This window comes from Rattus norvegicus, chromosome 6, assembly GCF_021556685.1.
Source record: "Rattus norvegicus strain SHRSP/BbbUtx chromosome 6, alternate assembly SHRSP_T2T, whole genome shotgun sequence".
In the NCBI taxonomy this organism is placed as follows: Eukaryota; Metazoa; Chordata; class Mammalia; order Rodentia; family Muridae; genus Rattus; species Rattus norvegicus.
Window position 1 is genome coordinate 102,331,119 of NC_141539.1, and position 20,680 is coordinate 102,351,798.

General features: G+C 38.7%; 1 protein-coding gene across 3 annotated transcripts in view; it reads left to right on the forward strand.

Annotated features, from left to right (window-relative positions):
• The window catches only part of Fut8 (fucosyltransferase 8), a 246,864-nt gene that overhangs the window by 57,540 nt on the left and 168,644 nt on the right, over positions 1-20,680 (forward strand). For all 3 annotated transcript variants that reach the window (NM_001002289.2, XM_087554154.1, NM_001412189.1), the window contains 1 exon segment: positions 16,221-16,313. The gene's annotated coding sequence lies outside the window, so the exon portion shown is untranslated.

Sequence of the window (20,680 nt, forward strand, 5' to 3'; positions counted from 1 at the left end):
ACTGTGCTCAAGGACACAAACCTATTTAGAACACGGGCCCTACCTTTAAGGACAAGTAAATAACAAAGTACACATACATGCATTAAAATAGCCACCTGTGAGAGGATAAACATATATTTAAATTGTTAGATTCAGGAACTCCATATCTTAAAGTAATTCTAAAGGTTTGATAAACTCTGTTATTACCCATGAAGAAACAGTGAAGGGTAATGAATTGGCTTAAGTTATGTATTATATAGGGGTTTTATAGGACTTTCAAAATACTAACTCTGAAATGACAGTGACTAGCAAGATAACTTTCTTTTATCATCTTAGATATCAGAAAAATTAAACTTTAAGAATTTAAAAAGATAAGAAAAATGATGTGATCTTGGGTTTAGCTCATTATGAACATTCTTTTTTGACCATCCTTTATCTTTTCCCTTCTCTTCCTGTTCACCCATAGTCTGTGTTTGACGTGGTATGGTGAGGTACTGTGAAAAAGTTGTTGATCACAATAGTCATGGACTAATAGATTTCTTAAGATGTATGAGAGTGGAAAAAAAAAGAGGGAATTATATAGTTAGACTTCTGAGCCTCAGCTACTTAGTAAAATATAAAATTATGTCTTTGCATCTAATTTTATTGGGACTACTGAGTCATTTTAAGAACTGAAATAATAGGCAAATAAATTTTTTCTTGTTAAAATAATAGATTTAGTCCAGCACAGCAAAGTTGGAGCATATGATTTGTTAGATATGCTAACAATATACTTTACAATTTAGGAAGATACTGTTCTTCCGTTTAAGAGAAAAGAAATAAAATATAATGCATATGTCCGCATCATATGGCACAATATGAGAAGTGATGAGAAGTTTAGATTTCTTATATTTTGGTTTAAGATCCACCGTTGAATGCTTGAGTCTGCTCTAAGCATATAAGACTCAACTTAGCACAATGACAAAGTAAATATTTGTAGCTGTCGATAAAGATGTTTTCTATACTTTGGGCTTGTGAGAATGTATTCGGATTTTTACTTGAGATTGCCACATGTTCCAAGTGTGAACTGATGTTTTCCAGTAGCTAATGGGAGCTTGTTAAAATTTTAGGTATACAGAAAGTAATTAACAACCATATCAGATGTCATAAAGTGCGCACAATCTTAGACCTAGTGAATATTGCTAATGGGACAGGTTTCAAAATTTACCATCTGAGCTGGTACCTTAGGGCACAAAAGATTAGAAGTGACTTCAGAAATACTTATCTCCAATTGTTACAGGGATCCAGATATGGATTGACTGCTCTGTATTGTGAGGAAGCTTTTGAATTATTTGAGGTGAACCATTTTTGTATCTAGTGGTTGGAGTTCTTTGTCATAGCAACTCCAGATGACTCGTTGTCACCTGTTCTTCTGTATTCTTCGTATGTTACTGGATGTGCTATAGGCTTGACTAAGGAAGTAACGTGACAGGAGAGCCAGGAATAGAAAAGGGAGTGGTTGATTCAGGAAGTGAGACAGAAAGGAGGTGGTGATGATTAGAAGAGGCTTAGGTACTCTTCTAATGCTTCTATGATCTCACAACAGCACAGAAGTGATATTTTAATAGTGAGCGTTATTTAAATAAAATACTAATTTACTATTCAATGGTCAAATCAGGAAACTACTTCAACAGTTTTCACAGTGAGAAAAAGCAGGGTTCATGCTTGGCTATTTGATTCTACAGACAAAACTCTTAAGATTGCCATAGTATTGCCTTTTAAGATAACCTGAAGTCCCCTTTGGAAATTTGTTTCCTTTCCTTTTCTCTAAATATGACTGTTGTTAGAAAAGATTAATATTTCTAGGTCAATAATTTGGGTAGGATTTAGGAGGAGGTGGAGGAGGTAAAATAGTAAAGAATTACTTAGGATTTGAAAGCTCGGTGAAGATAATACAAAAGAAGGAACCTGTACTTTACCTTGCATTTCAGGAGAAATGGAGTTTGTGTTATTTTAATCACTAGATTTCTTGATGCTCTATGACTATGAAAGCTCAATGGTTGGCATTGTTCAATAGAAATTTAGTATAAGCCATATGTTTTAATTTTATTCTGATCACACTAAAAGAAATGAAAACTAGTATACTATCAATGAGATATTTTATATTTTTAAATCCATACTAAATTTTTGATATCTCTATATATTTTATATTTACAATATAATTCAGTTCAGGCTAGCCATACGTCATATGCTTATTGGCTGTATTTGGCTACGTTAGTAGACAGTTCATTCAGATACTATCAACAGGGAAACGTTTGATTGCAGTTGTTAAGTTCATAAAAAGTTTCATAAAAACTTTAAGATTTTTAATTCTGGGTAGATGGCTTAATTTTTCTCTGTACAGGGGAGGGGCATTTAGTGCTTAAAGGCACCATAATCCAGTCATGTTTGCTTTGCTCAGGAAAGGAGCATACTTTATACTAAGTAAGAAGGAAATGGGACAAGACTTACCAAATACTTAGGCTTTCTGCCATTTGAGGGTGTGTAAGTGTTAATTTAGTTAAACGGATTGCTAAGGGTTCCAGGAAGTAGTTGCTATGGAGAAACTCTGAGTCTCCTCCTTCTTCCCAGTGCTAGGGATGGAACCCATCACTACTTACTTTTGACTATACCCGTGACTATGGGCAAGTTTTTGTTTTTTAATTTAATTCTTATTGTTTACAATAGTATATGTGAAAGTTCATGACTATTAGTAATATATGTATAATAACTGTTTGCTGTTAGTTTTTCTATTTTGGCTTCAAGAATGTAGCTTAATCAGAATTTGAGGCTAACAAGAGAGTTGGAAGTGAACATTCAGGTCAGACATACAAGACTAATTTGGAAATGGACAGCGTATAGTTTTGTTTTTTTTTTTTGTTTTTTTTAAAAGTGGATTCAAGACTAATTTGCATGGCAGTCACTCTGGAATCCTGTTAAAGTGTAGTTTAGGGTTTGTCCTCAGGAGCTCAGATTAGTTTCTCTGGCTGTGAAGTCTGGTACCAGGTTGTCTTGTCAGTGGTCTACTGCTGTGAAGAGACAGTGATCACAGCAACTCCTTATAAAAGAAACACTTAAGTGGGACTTGTTTACTGTTTCAGAGGCATAGTCTATCATCATGGCAGAAAGCATGGCAGCACACAGGCAGGCTTGGTGCTGGACAAGTAGTTTAGAGTTCTACATCTGGAGAGCCACTGGCGTGGTTTGGGCCTTTGGGAACTTGAAAGCCCACCTCCTAATCCTTTCAAATAGTGCCACTTCCTGGTGACCAGGCAGTCAAATCTGTGAGTCTGTGGGGACCATTCTCACTCCAGTTACCATACAGGTGTATGCAATCTGTGGCCTGCAGACTATTTGCAGCCAAAAATGGTCCTGAATGAAGCCAATCTGTTCTGGAACATGAGCTTTATAGATGAAAAACTGTGTTATAATGTCAAAAGTTTGGACACACCTGCTGGTTCTACAGTGTTGATGTTCAGTCATTACATTCTCTGCGACATTTGAGAATTATCTTTATACTCTTTCTGGGGGTTAAAAATGAGTCTAGGCTATGATTCCAGTGCCTTCTTAATGTGCTTAGTCATCACGTGCAAGGCCCTGGGTTCGGTTCCCAGAATTACAAACAAGCTTGCAAACAAAAGATGTTCTAGGGATATTTAAGTAGTTATTTTTCTTTAATGTGTTAAGTTTTCATTTTGTACATGATGGAGGTAGGACATTTTTCCCTATTTAAACATTTATAAATCATGGGATCTAAAAAACTCAGCTTTTAAGAACATGTATGGTTCTCACAGAGGACTGACTTCAGGTCCTAGCACCCATAGCAGGTGGTTCAGAATGATCTGACACCCCTGGGCAGCTTGGATGCCTGGGCACCTACATACACGAGTACAAATAATAAAAATGGTACAATCGTACATTCACATGATAAATATCTAAGGAAAGGGAGGACTATAACTATCCATTCAACTGGTATTTAGTACATATCACTTAGGAAATGTTAATATTTACTGAATGAGTGGCACACATTACTTATTTAGAGTATTGTTATGGTTTTATAAGTATATTTAAGACATTTATTCAAATATAGTCTCAAGTTGAACTCAGAGTGGGAAGGGAAGGCAGATTGAGAAGATGCTAATAGTGCTAATAGGGATCAGAAGGTCTTTCCTGGACCAGTGGAGTAACATAAACGCTAATTTGTATAACTACTATGAATAAGAAGGGATGGGAATTCTCAAGTGATTGGCCTGGGTAGTTTTATTGGTTGCGTTGGTAAATGAGAGAGTCAGAGGAGGAATGTGGTGTTTTTGACTCTTCCTTTCAGTTTTGTCTTTGTGACTTCCAGAGCGGAGAAATCTTTTGTGCTTTTTAGGATATTGAGTTGCACCTGCCTGGTACCTCACATAGACCTTACACATTCTAGATTTTCAAGTAAATTCTTACCAAGTTGCTTTAAACCATAACGTTAAAATCCCACATTTGAAAGGCTACATTTCATTCTGAGCATTGGTATCTCAGTCCCTAAATCTTTCTGGGTCCAGCATCGTTAGTTCTTCTTAGGGGTTAAGCCACTCTATTTTTAATACCCATAGTTCGTTCATTCTCAAACTAGGTCACCAGAGCTTTGTCATTGTTAATGAAAAAGTCATTGTTCATCTCTCTCCTTTTTAGGAGCATGCTCAGATTGAATGAAGCTATAATTTCTTAATAATACTCCGCCTTACATACAAGATACAATTTTGCATATTTTTCGTCCAGCCTATTTGCTAGTACAATGATGTCATTTATATCTCAGAACTTCAGACAGTGTTAACTTTAGGAGGCTTTTACCAAGAACCTCCATTTTCCTTCTCCTTTCACTGTTCTCGGTGTTTTCTGAAGGACCATTGGGTCTTACAGAATTTGAGTTTTGCCTTTCATAATTACAGATGAAAGGAAAGGGATGTTTTAGGAGTTGGAAGCAGTGCTAGTGCAGAGGAGAAAATTCCCACTCATTTGTGTTACCCTCTTATCTTACTGTACTTTCTCAGGGACTGGTGGCGATGGTGGTAATTACTGTGGTGGTAGAAGTAACTGTAGGAGTGCGTTTAATGATGTCCAGTTTAAAAAAATTAATTGTGGAGATAACCTTAAAAATAGGTATTTCAAAGTGGTGTATATTTTATAATATATAGATTATGATACACCAACCATTCATTTATAAAACAATTAGGAAAAGGAAGGAGAGTGATGCTGGGAAGAATGTGCCCATTAGCATGGGATTTCAGTTACTCCCCAAATGTAGCTAATAATATGGATATTACGAGAACTTTCTTTGTAAGATAGTCTCATGTTCACTGTTGATGTGCATATATAGTATGTGTGTATGTGCATGTATGTATGTATATATGTGTATAGCAGACATTTAAAAAAATACTGACAGTGCTAGACTTGGAGTTACCTTCTGGCCTACTGTCCTCTCTGTTTCATTCTTGTGATGAGTGTGTGTTCAGAGAGTGCTGATGTAATCCTGTCACTATTATGACTAATTATTTTAAACTAGAGAAAAGTGCATTATTTTTTTTCTTTATAATTAGCAGCAGTTTCAGTCCCCAGAATTATACTTTTTTTCTTGAATGACTTAAGAATGCTTGGAATGATGTGAGTGGGAAGTAGTATTTTGGGGTTGAGTGTGGGCTTTTAAGAGATTATCCTAAATTAAATCTCAGTTGTCAACTCAGGCGTGTGACCTAGAGCAAGGCATTTATTTAAGAGTTTGTCTTGCTTTGTGGATAAAACAAGAGTTATATAATAACCACTTCATAGATATGTTGAGAGTTGAACTAATTTTGTAATGACAAAATAATCCCTATACACGATAGGCACTGAATAATTAGTTATTACCATTTTCTACTGACAGTATTCCCAGTAAATTCTAACAAATAAAAAAGTTTTAAAATTTTTAGAAAAATTTCAAAAAGTAACTTTCAGATTAGAGTTTTACTCCTTCCCTTTTCTTCCCTTATGCTGCTTTGAAACTGGAGTGTTGTCTGGGTTTTTATGTGCTTAGGCTTACCTGGGGTTAACATGTGGTTAATAGTTTCCTAACAGTTCTGAGATGTTGCCCTTTCGACAAGCCTTCTTCCTAGTGTGGATACGCTGGTCCTGAGACCATGCTTGAGTAACAGTTATGTGCTTGTGATGAGCTTCTCAGTCTCTCTGTGAGCTGAGCTGGGAAGCTCAGTTTCATGTCTTTATTTACTGATGTCTATTTCCTTTGCCAAGTTGAAGGACAGCTAGTCAGAACTCTTAGGCTAACTGTCAGATAATATGTTAGTCTGAAGTTTTCTTTTTACTACAGCCTTCTAAAAAGTTACACTGTATCAACTTTCCTTCAGGGTCCCCATTTTTGTCTCCTTTCCTCATTTATGTAATCTTCTTTGGATTCTTCCTGATTTCTTGGCAGCTTTCTTAAAGTATAGTAACCCAAGTTTGATTTTTGTCTAGTCTGTCTCAGTGAAAGCAGATAATGGTCGAGGGAGAGGAATATAGTACTTTCTATTTCTAAAATTCAATGAATTTTATGCTTTTAAGAAAACATTTGTGGGGTTGGGGATTTAGCTCAGTGGTAGAGTGCTTGCCTAGGAAGCACAAGGCCCTGGGTTCAGTCCCCAGCTCTGAAAAAAAGAACAAAAAAAAAAAAAAAAAAAAAAAGAAAACATTTGTTTTGGATTTTTTTATCGACTGTTATGTTTCTGAGTTTTGATGTGTTTTCCAGTGTGATATTTATTTTAGTTTATTGTTTTATGTGTTTTTTTCACCTGCACTACTTGAATATGTTTCTCATCCTGCACATATTCTAGAGGAGAGCTAGTCAACATTTTCTTACATATTCTCATTTTATTTTATTTTTTCAGATTTGTTTTCTAAAGTAATCAAGATCGTGTTGACTTTATTTCATGTAGGCTTAGTGGGTCCATTATGATTCTGTCAGGAAAACATCCACACTGGGTACTTCAGGCAAGAAGGTTTAATATAGGGAATAGGTTACCCAGTGTTAGGACATAAAAAGCAAGGACTGTTGGTGGTGGTGGGGCAGGCATACTAGAGTAGCACAGATAATTGCAGGAAGTCCTCTTCCGGTAGATGTGAGAGAATAAAAAAGCTTACAGCAGGGGACACAGAAGTGAGACTCAGAACCTCTAGAGAGCTACTTTCTGAAGCTGCTGCTGTTTTTGAGGGGTTACCTGTGGCTTCCACTTAACTGCTGCTATTATGGTGAGGGCCTGTGTTGGGGCATTGCTGATTGAATAAAAAAATAGTGCTCTTATTGACAATATCAGGAAGCTATCCAATAAAGGTTGAGAAGGTAGTTTTAAGAGTTTTCGGGCTGGAGAGATGGCTTAGCTGACTGCTCTTTCAGAGGTCCTGAGTTCAATTCCCAGCAACCACATGGTGGCTCACAGCCATCGCAGTGGGATCTGATGCCCTCTTCTGGTGTGTCTGAAGACAATGACAGTGTACTCACATACATTAAATAAATAAATAAATAAATAAATAAATAAATAAATAAATCTTAAAAAAAAGTTTTCTTTTCAACAGAAAGGATTGTTAAAGAATGGATTTGGAGCTAAGAAATAGCCGTGTAACCGGTACATTCTATCTCCCCCATCTTTGATTTACAAGATGGCATAGGCTTTCTGTTTCTCTGACTCTTTCTTAAACAACAGGCTTCTAAATCTGCATAGTGCTTGAGGGTCTAGAAGAAAAAGAATTGCAGTGTTTTAACCATGGCCATTCATTGCTTAGGTGTAAGAATTGTTCTCATAGCTGCATTAATAAATTATAGTCATTGTTTGAAAACATAGACTATGTCAAAGTGACTATAGTCTTATGTGACCACCACTGTATAAATGGAACATCAATGATATAAATGTCATCATGACTGGTTTATCCAGTTGACCTGATTTGGGAGTGTGAGATAGCACCTTTTATTCTAAAAACTTCCTCTAGTACAGGTTTTCTTTTAATCTGATATTTAATCATTAGGTCCACATTGGTTGGGTTTTCTGTTGTTCAAGAAAGATTAAAAATTGGCTGCCTGTTGACAAACAGTTTCTGCCGTAGCACTAGTTTTTAAACTGAGATTATTCTATTATTCTTTCCCCAAGAGCTCCTCATATTTTAACTTCTGTATGGAGATCTTGTTAAAATGCTTTCCCTATGTCATTAGGAGTCTCAGATTCTGCACTGTAACAAGTTCTCAGAGGAGGCTGAAGCTACTGGACCCTAAGCCAGACCCCTTCCTAGTTTGAAAATCACTGGTTTGGCTCTGGGCTTTCAGTTGTCTGTGGGTTTGTATGGCTGAATAGGGAAGGAATGGTTTTGGAGTAAGAAATTCTTACAGGTTTGTCTAACTAGGAGTATTTTGAACAATTTGCCACAGGGGAGTAGTTGAGTTTCTTTAGTAGTTTGATGCTGTCCCGGAGCAGAGATGTGTCTGTCATGTACAGCTTTCCTGGAAGGTCTTAAAGCTTTTCAGTAATTCCATTTGTTTAAGGGAAACTGACTCACTGGGTTTAGGGTCATGAAGCACATTAATGCATCAGAGCACTTGTGTTTACCATGTCCAACCATACTCTTTACTACTAATTGCTCTTGACGATAGGGCTGTCTGTAGAATTTAAAATATTTGGTTTGAATATCATATTGATGGCTTTTTCTATCAGTAACAGTTGCAGGTATTTTAACCTTGAGAGCATAAAGTCTTTTTTTTTTTTTTTATTAACTTGAGTATTTCTTATATACATTTCAAGTGTTATTCCCTTTCCCGGTTTCCGGACAAACATCACCCTCCCCCCTCCCCTTCCTTATGGGTGTTCCCCTCCCAAACCTCCCCCCATTGCCACCCTCCCCCCATAGTCTAGTTCACTGGGGGTTCAGTCTTAGCAGGACCCAGGGCTTCCCCTTCCACTGGTGCTCTTACTAGGATATTCATTGCTACCTATGGGGTCAGAGTCCAGGGTCAGTCCATGTATAGTCTTTAGGTAGTGGCTTAGTCCCTGGAAGCTCTGGTTGCTTGACATTGTTGTACTTTTGGGGTCTCGAGCACCTTCAAGCTCTTCCAGTTCTTTCTCTGATTCCTTCAACGGGGGACCTATTCTCAGTTCAGTGGTTTGCTGCTGGCATTCGCCTCTGTATTTGCTGTATTCTGGCTGTGTCTCTCAGGAGCGATCTACATCCGGCTCCTGTCGGTCTGCACTTCTTTGCTTCATCCATCTTGTCTAATTGGGTGGCTGTATATGTATGGGCCACATGTGGGGCAGGCTCTGAATGGGTGTTCCTTCAGTCTCTGTTTTAATCTTTGCCTCTCCCTTCCCTGCCAAGGGTATTCTTTTTCCTCATTTAAAGAAGGAGTGAAGCATTCACATTTTGATCATCCGTCTTGAGTTTCGTTTGTTCTAGGGATCTAGGGTAATTCAAACATTTGGGCTAATAGCCACTTATCAATGAGTGCATACCATGTATGTCTTTCTGTGATTAGGTTAGCTCACTCAGGATGATATTTTCCAGTTCCAACCATTTGCCTACGAATTTCATAAACTCGTTGTTTTTGATAGCTGATTAATATTCCATTGTGTAGATGTACCACATTTTCTGTATCCATTCCTCTGTTGAAGGGCATCTGGGTTCTTTCCAGTTTCTGGCTATTATAAATAAGGCTGCGATGAACATAGTGGAGCACGTGTCTCTTTTATATGTTGAGGCATCTTTTGGGTATATGCCCAAGAGAGGTATAGCTGGATCCTCAGGCAGTTCAATGTCCAATTTTCTGAGGAACCTCCAGACTGATTTCCAGAATGGTTTTACCAGTCTGCAATCCCACCAACAATGGAGGAGTGTTCCTCTTTCTCCACATCCTCGCCAGCATCTGCTGTCACCTGAGTTTTTGATCTTAGCCATTCTCACTGGTGTGAGGTGAAATCTCAGGGTTGTTTTGATTTGCATTTCCCTTATGACTAAAGATGTTGAACATTTCTTTAGGTGTTTCTCAGCCATTCGGCATTCCTCAGCTGTGAATTCTTTGTTTAGCTCTGAACCCCATTTTTTAATAGGGTTATTTGTTTCCCTGCGGTCTAACTTCTTGAGTTCTTTGTATATTTTGGATATAAGGCCTCTATCTGTTGTAGGATTGGTAAAGATCTTTTCCCAATCTGTTGGTTGCCGTTTTGTCCTAACCACAGTGTCCTTTGCCTTACAGAAGCTTTGCAGTTTTATGAGATCCCATTTGTCGATTCTTGATCTTAGAGCATAAGCCATTGGTGTTTTGTTCAGGAAATTTTTTCCAGTGCCCATGTGTTCCAGATGCTTCCCTAGTTTTTCTTCTATTAGTTTGAGTGTATCTGGTGTGATGTGGAGGTCCTTGATCCACTTGGACTTAAGCTTTGTACAGGGTGATAAGGATGGATCGATCTGCATTCTTCTACATGTTGCCCTCCAGTTGAACCAGCACCATTTGCTGAAAATGCTATCTTTTTTCCATTGGATGGTTTTGGCTCCTTTGTCAAAAATCAAGTGACCATAGGTGTGTGGGTTCATTTCTGGGTCTTCAATTCTATTCCATTGGTCTATCTGTCTGTCTCTGTACCAACACCATGCAGTTTTTATCACTATTGCTCTGTAATACTGCTTGAGTTCAGGGATAGTGATTCCCCCTGAAGTCCTTTTATTGTTGAGGATAGCTTTAGCTATCCTGGGTTTTTTGTTATTCCAGATGAATTTGCAAATTGTTCTGTCTAACTCTTTGAAGAATTGGATTGGTATTTTGATGGGGATTGCATTGAATCTGTAGATTGCTTTTGGTAAAATGGCCATTTTTACTATATTAATCCTGCCAATCCATGAGCATGGGAGATCTTTCCATCTTCTGAGGTCTTCTTCAATTTCTTTCCTCAGTGTCTTGAAGTTCTTATTGTACAGATCTTTTACTTGCTTGGTTAAAGTCACACCGAGGTACTTTATATTATTTGGGTCTATTATGAAGGGTGTCGTTTCCCTAATTTCTTTCTCGGCTTGTTTCTCTTTTGTATAGAGGAAGGCTACTGATTTATTTGAGTTAATATTATACCCAGCCACTTTGCTGAAGTTGTTTATCAGCTTTAGTAGTTCTCTGGTGGAACTTTTGGGATCACTTAAATATACTATCATGTCGTCTGCAAATAGTGATATTTTGACCTCTTCTTTTCCGATCTCTATCCCCTTGATCTCCTTTTGTTGTCTGATTGCTCTGGCTAGAACTTCAAGAACTATATTGAATAAGTAGGGAGAGAGTGGGCAGCCTTGTCTAGTCCCTGATTTTAGTGGGATTGCTTCAAGTTTCTCTCCATTTAGTTTAATGTTAGCAACTGGTTTGCTGTATATGGCTTTTACTATGTTTAGGTATGGGCCTTGAATTCCTATTCTTTCCAGGACTTTTATCATGAAGGGGTGTTGAATTTTGTCAAATGCTTTCTCAGCATCTAATGAAATGATCATGTGGTTCTGTTCTTTCAGTTTGTTTATATGATGGATCACGTTGATGGTTTTCCGTATATTAAACCATCCCTGCATGCCTGGGATGAAACCTACTTGATCATGGTGGATGATTGTTTTGATGTGCTCTTGAATTCGGTTTGCCAGAATTTTATTGAGTATTTTTGCGTCAATATTCATAAGGGAAATTGGTCTGAAGTTCTCTTTCTTTGTTGGGTCTTTGTGTGGTTTAGATATAAGAGTAATTGTGGCTTCATAGAAGGAATTTGGTAGGGCTCCATCTGTTTCAATTTTGTGGAATAGTTTGGATAATATTGGTATGAGGTCTTCTATGAAGGTTTGATAGAATTCTGCACTAAACCCGTCTGGACCTGGGCTCTTTTTGGTTGGGAGACCTTTAATGACTGCTTCTATTTCCTTAGGAGTTATGGGGTTGTTTAACTGGTTTATCTGTTCCTGATTTAACTTCGATACCTGGTATCTGTCTAGGAAATTGTCCATTTCCTGAAGATTTTCAAGTTTTGTTGAATATAGGTTTTTATAGTAAGATCTGATGATTTTTTGAATTTCCTCTGAATCTGTAGTTATGTCTCCCTTTTCATTTCTGATTTTGTTAATTTGGACGCACTCTCTGTGTCCTCTCGTTAGTCTGGCTAAGGGTTTATCTATCTTGTTGATTTTCTCAAATAACCAACTTTTGGTTCTGTTGATTCTTTCTATGGTCCTTTTTGTTTCTACTTGGTTGATTTCAGCTCTGAGTTTGATTATTTCCTGCCTTCTACTCCTCCTGGGTGTATTTGCTTCTTTTTGTTCTAGAGCTTTTAGGTGTGCTGTCAAGCTGCTGACATATGCTCTTTCCTGTTTCTTTCTGCAGGCACTCAGCGCTATGAGTTTTCCTCTTAGCACAGCTTTCATTGTGTCCCATAAGTTTGGGTATGTTGTACCTTCATTTTCATTAAATTCTAAAAAGTTTTTAATTTCTTTCTTTATTTCTTCCTTGACCAGGTTATCATTGAGTAGAGCATTGTTCAATTTCCACGTATATGTGGGCATTCTTCCCTTGTTGTTATTGAAGACCAGTTTTAGGCCGTGGTGGTCCGATAGCACGCATGGGATTATTTCTATCTTTCTGTACCTGTTGAGGCCTGTTTTTTGACCAATTATATGGTCAATTTTGGAGAAAGTACCATGAGGAGCTGAGAAGAAGGTATATCCTTTTGCTTTAGGATAGAATGTTCTATAAATATCCGTTACGTCCATTTGGCTCATGACTTCTCTTAGTCTGTCTACATCTCTGTTTAATTTCTGTTTCCATGATCTGTCCATTGATGAGAGTGGGGTGTTGAAATCTCCCACTATTATTGTGTGAGGTGCAATGTGTGTTTTGAGCTTTAGTAAGGTTTCTTTTATGTATGTAGGTGCCCTTGTATTTGGGGCATAGATATTTAGGATTGAGAGTTCATCTTGATGGATTTTTCCTTTGATGAATATGAAGTGTCCTTCCTTATCTTTTTTGATGACTTTTAGTTGAAAATTGATTTTATTTGATATTAGAATGGCTACTCCAGCTTGCTTCTTCTGACCATTTGCTTGGAAAATTGTTTTCCAGCCTTTCACTCTGAGGTAATGTCTGTCTTTGTCTCTGAGGTGTGTTTCCTGTAGGCAGCAGAATGCAGGGTCCTCGTTGCGTATCCAGTTTGTTAATCTATGTCTTTTTATTGGGGAGTTGAGGCCATTGATATTGAGAGATATTAAGGACTAGTGATTATTGCTTCCAGTTCTATTCATATTTGGAAGTGAGGTTATGTTTGTGTGCTTTCATTCTCTTTGTTTTGTTGCCAAGATGATTAGTTTCTTGCTTCTTCTAGGGTATAGCTTGCCTCCTTATGTTGGGCTTTACCCTTTGTTATCCTTTGTAGTGCTGGACTTGTAGAAAGATATTGTGTAAATTTGGTTTTGTCATGGAATATCTTGGTTTCTCCATGTATGTTAATTGAGAGTTTTGCAGGATACAGTAACCTGGGCTGGCATTTGTGTTCTCTTAGGGTCTGTATGACCTCTGTCCAGGATCTTCTGGCCTTCATAGTTTCTGGCGAAAAGTCTGGTGTGATTCTGATAGGTCTGCCTTTATATGTTACTTGACCTTTTTCCCTTACTGCTTTTAATATTCTTTCTGTATTTTGTGCGTTTGGTGTTTTGACAATTATGTGACGGGAGGTGTTTCTTTTCTGGTCCAATCTATTTGGAGTTCTGTAGGCTTCTTGTATGCCTATGGGCATCTCTTTTTTTAGGTTAGGGAAGTTTTCTTCTATGATTTTGTTGAAGATATTTACTGGTCCTTTGAGCTGGGAGTCTTCACTCTCTTCTATACCTATTATCCTTAGGTTTGATCTTCTCATTGAGTCCTGGATTTCCTGTATGTTTTGGACCAGTAGCTTTTTCTGCTTTACATTATCTTTGACAGTTGAGTCAATGATTTCTATGGAATCTTCTGCTCCCGAGATTCCCTCTTCCATCTCTTGTATTCTGTTGGTGAAGCTTGTATCTACAGCTCTTTGTCTTTTCTTTTGATTTTCTATGTCCAGGGTTGTTTCCATGTGTTCTTTCTTGATTGCTTCTATTTCCATTTTTAATTCCTTCAACTGTTTGATTGTGTTTTCCTGGAATTCTTTCAGGGATTTTTGCGATTCCTCTCTGTAGGCTTCTACTTGTTCTCTAAGGGAGTTCTTTATGTCTTTCTTGAAGTCCTCCAGCATCATGATCAAATATGATTTTGAAACTAGGTCTTGCTTTTCTGGTGTGTTTGGATATTCCGTGTTTGCTTTGGTGGGAGAATTGGGCTCCGATGATGCCATGTAGTCTTGGTTTCTCTTGCTTGGGTTCCTGCGCTTGCCTCTTGCCATCAGATTATCTCTAGTGTTACTTTGTTCTGCTATTTCTGACAGTGGCTAGACTGTCCTATAACCTGTGTGTCAGGAGTGCTGTAGACCTGTTTTCCTGTTTTCTTTCAGCCAGTTATGGGGACAGAGTGTTCTGCTTTCGGGCGTGTAGTTTTTCTTCTCTACAGGTCTTCAGCTGTTCCTGTTGGCCTGTGTCTTGAGTTCACCAGGCAGGTTTCTTGCAGGGGAAAAGTTGGTCCTACCTGTGGTTCCAAGGCTCAAGTTTGCTCGTGGGGTACTGCCTAAGTCCTCTCCGCTGTGGCAGGAACCGGGAAAATCTGCGCCGCTCTTTCCGGGAGCCTCCGTGCACCAGGGTTCCAGATGACGTTTGGTGTTTTCCTCTGGCGCCTGGATGTGCACAGAGTGCAGTCTCTTCTGGTTTCCCAGGCGTGTCTGCCTCTCTGAAGGTTCAGCTCTCCCTCCCACGGGATTTGGGTGCAGAGAACTGTTTATCCGGTCTGTTTCCTTCAGGTTCTGGCAGTGTCTCAGGCGCAGGGGTCCTGCCACTCCCGGGCCCTCCCCTACGGGAACCCAGAGGCCTTATACAGTTGCCTCTTGGGCCAGGGATGTGGGCAGGGGTGGGCAGTGTTGGTGGTCTCCTCCGCTCTGCAGCCTCAGGAGTGCCCACCTGATCAGGTGGTGAGGTCTCTCTGAGCATAAAGTCTTAACATAAATAAATGCATTAAAAAAATAACTTTAGAGAACTGGGGAGACGGTTCAGTTGATAAATTGTTTGCTTAGCAGAGTTGGTGAGTTCTAGGTTCAGTTAGAGACTACATTTTAGAAAATGGGGTAGACAGTAACTGAGGAGACACGTCATTCTACCCCCTGATCTGTCATTAGTGCACCTATAAGCATATGCACATACACATATATGTATACACATGTGTACACAAATAAACAAGAAGAAAATTAAGAAAATTGAGTAAAATACACATTTATGACATTCTTGATTATTTATTAGATTTTTTTTTGTTAACAACTCGTTACCAAAGCACACCAAACTAATTCTCTGAATGAACCGTTCTGCTCATTTCTTTGCTGACCCTCACGACTCTTCTGCCTTGCCTATGGCTTTCCTTGTGGTTTTACAAACCTAGACTTTCAAAGGTGCTGGGTATTTTCCTTTTGGCTGTTGATATGTATTTGTGAGTATTTTCTCAAAAATTTTAATTTGGGCTATGGCGTGATAATTTATTTAATGGAGGGAGAATTAACATAGGGAGTTGAAGAGTCAAGGGGAATCCTACCTTCTTGGGGGTAGAAAAGTGAGTTCAATTTTAGAGTCATAAACAAAACATTTTGTTTGGCATGTGGAAAGCCTCATGTTCACAGGAATATCCATATTTAAACATTTATAGAAGACAATATGTCAAAGTTACTGTTCTCTTAGTTTGCCTAGAGCGTGGCTGATTGCTGCAGTTTGACATTAGTTGAATCCCAGATGAAGAACTCTACATTCCGAGTGCAGTGATGTGCTTTGTCCTTGAAACTGCATGCCTTCCTCCACCTCTAAATTGTGGGGCCTTTTTGACAAACCTTTATACTCCTTTTAGGGGAAAAAATGAAAAAAAAATCCTATAAAGATTTGATTTTTCCCCCTAAATCTAGTAACATTTAGTGATTAGGAATGGTATGTTTTTAACTGTGTCTGTAGTCTTTGCTTTTGAAGATGTCCCTGAGTAGACTACTTTACAGAGACATCTTCATATCAACAGCAAAGCAGGTTTCTAGATGATTAGTATTTATGTTTTTCTCTCATTTGAACAGCTAATAATCTTCAAGACCCAGATCCAAGCAATAATACACTTCTCTGCAGTACCATGTGGCTTTCCTCAGCATCCTGAGTCTATGGGAAGGAAGGTAAGCGTAATTTTTCAGTTTATACCGAGGTAGCTTTATAACTTTTTTTTTTTTCAGTCTGAAGCAGGACTGCTCACCTGGAAACAGCATTATCTGGTGACAGGTGCCATCGTTGCTCAGGCACCATCACTGCTGTTACCCATCCTTTTTATGACATCCCCAAATATTTTCTTACCCAGCTGATTCACATTTTCATTGTCTTGTTAGGGAAACATATGTCTGACTGTGTCTGCTGGCTGGATTTAAGGAATCAATGATTGTTTAGTTGGTAACATAATTTTCAACTTTAAAATGTTTTATTATCTGCTACTGTCTGATGAGTTCAGAGATATTTGTTACACATAGTGCATTGTGGATGTAGAAATAGCATGACATGGTGTACACCTAAAATGAGGTAACTGTTGACAGTTGCACTGGGGTCTAGGCTCTCTGACATTCTTGCTCCGTCTGGACGCTTATTTTATAGCACTTCTTCAGGTTCTGAATGAGGAGCTATTGTCATGTGAAGTGAACCAATATGCTGTTTTGTTATGTAGATTAAAACTCAAATAAAATTTAAGAAAGCATTATAAAATAACAAACCATTTAGCAAAAATTTTGATCTATATTTTCTACTAATAAGAGCAAAAGAGTTAGGGTTTCTTGGGTAAATTAATTTTCGTAGACTTAATTCTGTGACGATAGCTTAGAACTCACCAATTTGTTCTGTCAACAACCATCACCACCACCACAACAAACACACACCACTACTACCATGACAAAAACCTCACACATTTAGAAAGAAATAGGTTTTTTTAAGTTAGAGAAAGGAGGTCAGAGGCAAACTGTTGCCTCCAAAATTGGAAACAGACAAATACAGAGAACTGTAACTCGGTTGTAGAAACTGAGGGTAAAAATCTTCTCAGGAACCATAATCCTTATTTTTGGCTTAAGAAACAAGGCAACAAAACTAAATTATAAGAATTACTGGAAGGCTGGCATAGACAAGTTGGAGAGGAAAAAAAAAGACCCCTATACTTCTGGTCCTTTTCCTCCAGGGGTTCAACCAGTTCCTTTTAGTGAATATCAGCAGGGGAGAAAATCCAGATTCTTATAACTGAAGAGGAGAAAATTAATCATTTTTAGAATATCCCAGAGAATTCTGTTCTTAACAATGTCTTTGTTCAAGGGGAAAAAATGGTGACTTAGTTAAGAGCACTGATTGCTCTTGCAGAGGTCCTGAGTTCAATTCCCAGCAAACACATGGTGGCTCACAGTCATCAGTAATGGGATCTGATGCCTCTTCAGAAGGGTGTGTCTGAAAACAGTGACAGTGTACTCATGTATTTACTTCCTTCCTTCCTCCTTCCCTCCCTCCCTCCCTCCCTCCCTCCCTCCCTCCCTCCCTCCCTTCCTTCCTTCCTTCTTTCCTTCCTTTTTATCATAACCTCATTGACCTTGGAGAAGGGAAGCCACTGTTTTTCTGAGGAGACGGAGGGAAGTGGAGAAGCACCAGTGGAGTTCACTGTTGGGCACAGGTGCAGTAGGAGACTGAAGCCTGATCATAGAATCTGGTCTCTCCTTCCACACTTTGACAAGGAGCTAAAGGCCTCTTTGTTAAAAGTTTTTTTTATGCAGTACATCCCAGAGTACTTTGGCTCAGAATGCAAGATGCTAAAATGTATGTTACTGTCATCAACCCACAGTTTAATAAAGAAAGAACAAATGTCAGAACCACTCTCAGCAGTGATGTCAGGACCACTGAATTTAAAACAAGTATGATTGTCAAGGGCTGCAATGGTAAACATATACGAATAGTGGATCATGCTTAGGAGAGAGATGGATAGACAGTCCTAAAAGGAACTAGAGAGAAATGCTAGAGATTAAAAACCTGTAAGGAGCTGAGTGTGTGTACATTCTGTAATCCTAGCTGGTGAGAGGCCGGGGCTAGAGCATGGAGAGTACAAGGTCATCTGGCCCTGTGGCTATACCACCACTCAGCTGGGCACGGCTTTCTTTGCTTCACCTGAGCAGGAGTTGAGGGCAGCGGAAGAGACTGTTGGAAGGCTGCTCTCTAGCAGTAGTGGCAGCAGATCTCGATCCTGTCAGTGTTTGACAGCAGAGGGCCATGGCAGTAGACAGGAAGAAGCAGCAACAAGTGGGTCTCTCTAGTGTTGTGTTACTGGCTTATTAGGACTGTTAGCCTTACTTAGCCCTCAGTCCCTTTGCCAACCTGGTATTGGGACCTTTGTGCCTTGGCAGAGGCCAGTTTTGTAGCCCTCAGCCTGGAGTCTGAGCCACCTGTTCCTGAAGGCTGGAGCTTGCTGCAATTCTTCCATGTTTTCTCTTTTGACCTGTACAACCGTTATCAGCCTTCCACTCTCTTGTCTCTGCTTTTGCTTTTTTGTTTCTTCTCTAAACTCCCTCAAACTGTTTAGTACTTAAAATATTATTTTAAAGTGCTGAATATTATTTAAATAAAAAGTTTTACTTTACCCCAAAATATAAGTTTTTTTTTAGACCATATAGCTGTTTGAATTCTGATACACAAATTATGAGATCCTCCTCTTCTTCCCCATTATTTTTTTTAAAAAATCTAGCTATTCAGTGATAAGTGCCTTAATTTCATAAGATCTCAGATGTGAGCATATTAACAATCCAGGACAACAGTCTACAAATATTAGACGGTGGCTCTATATCTATTTTTATATCATCATCTTCACCCTCACTGTCACTGTCGCTGCTGCTGCCGCCGCAGTGGTCACTATCCCCACCATCACCGTGTGGGTGTCTGTATCACTGAATAAATATGGTCATTTTAGACCTGGGTGATGTAATACTTCATGTTGTCATCAATTTATATAATAGAAAATAATTTTGTTAGATGTTGATTTTCTTCTGAGTTGTCATAAACTACCGTTGTTTTAAAATTCTTTGTGTTCAAAACATTTTATAGTAAGAAAATATTAAAGTTTATTTCAGATAAGTCAACAAGTCTTGCATGGAGTGCAAATTTCATTCTGGAATAAAACCAGGCCTCCTCACTTTATATTCCAGCTGGCCTTGAACTTTCTTCTGCCTCAGCTCTTAGGTGCTGGAGATTGTAGATGTGCCTGCACCGCTGTGTCAGGCCTGTCATTGTCTTGTTCACCCCATTCTTATTCATGTTCTCACCCCCCCACTGGTTCATTCATGCGTGTTCTTATTATTAGCATTATACCAACAACAACTCTTCAGCCTTTATTCTTAGGGATGGTAGTGATGGCAGCCCTGCAGTACATCGTTCTCCTGGGTACCGCCATCTTCAAAGGGTGTTACTCTGAGCTGTGTGAGTCAGGCCTTATGAGCACTGATTGACCACATGGGGAGTTTCACAACTGAGATCATTAGAGTCACGCACAGTGACAGTGTGTCTCCTCTCCACCATTCCTCCTTTTTGTGTATGTTGTAATGCTTTCAAGATTTCTAGAGGAACTCTACTCTTGTCTGTTACTGGTCTCATTGCAGAGATGCATCTCTGCTGCTTGTTTTAAAGTATCCGTGGACGAGAGACTCTTTCTTTTGAGAACTTAAATGATTCCTGGTCCTTTGTGAACCCAAGAATTTTTAACTATTATACTAGATTACTTTTCTCCTTTACATTATTCTTCTAGGTATTATTTTAAGGGTCTTTAGGGTTTTGCACATGTGGACTTGATTTCAGGTAATTTAAAGTGCTTCTTTAAAACACAGATCTTCATGTCCCTTTCATTCTAAAGTGGGACTTTTCCATCATTTCTTGTTGGGTGTTTTTCATGAATTCTGATCTGTCCTTGTAACTCAGTAGCACTATTGGCTTCTCGGGTTTCCCCTCTACCTATTTCAGTGCTGGACAATGAAGCAGCCCCAGGCTATTTTGGAGCTCACCCTCTTTGTCTTCCTTCTTTTAGAGATCACTTTTCAGTTGTCTGTTTAATGGCAGACGCATAAGTGTTTACATCTGGAAAGTATTCTTTTTTGTTTGTTTGTCTCTTCTGAGGTATAGTCTACTGTGTAGTCCTGGCTGGCCTGGAATTTACTGGGTGGACAAGGCTAGTCTCAAACTCACAGAAATCCACCAACTTCTGCTTCCTGAGTGGTGGAATTAAAGGCATATGCCACTATCCCTGTCTGGGAAGTAATTCTTGGCCATTCTTATTTCCTTATGGGTAAGAAGTAAAGGTCTCCAAAAGTTTTGTTAAATGGGAGAATGATGTTCTTAGCAAATGAGAGATCTGACCTATTGTGAATTGAGTACAAATGCCACATGAAAAAAAATCAATTTTAAAATGCTCCCTAAATTAAATTTATTTTAGTAATATTTCTACTGTTTTCTACATGTAGCTGTAAAGATTGTTTCAGCCGCTTTT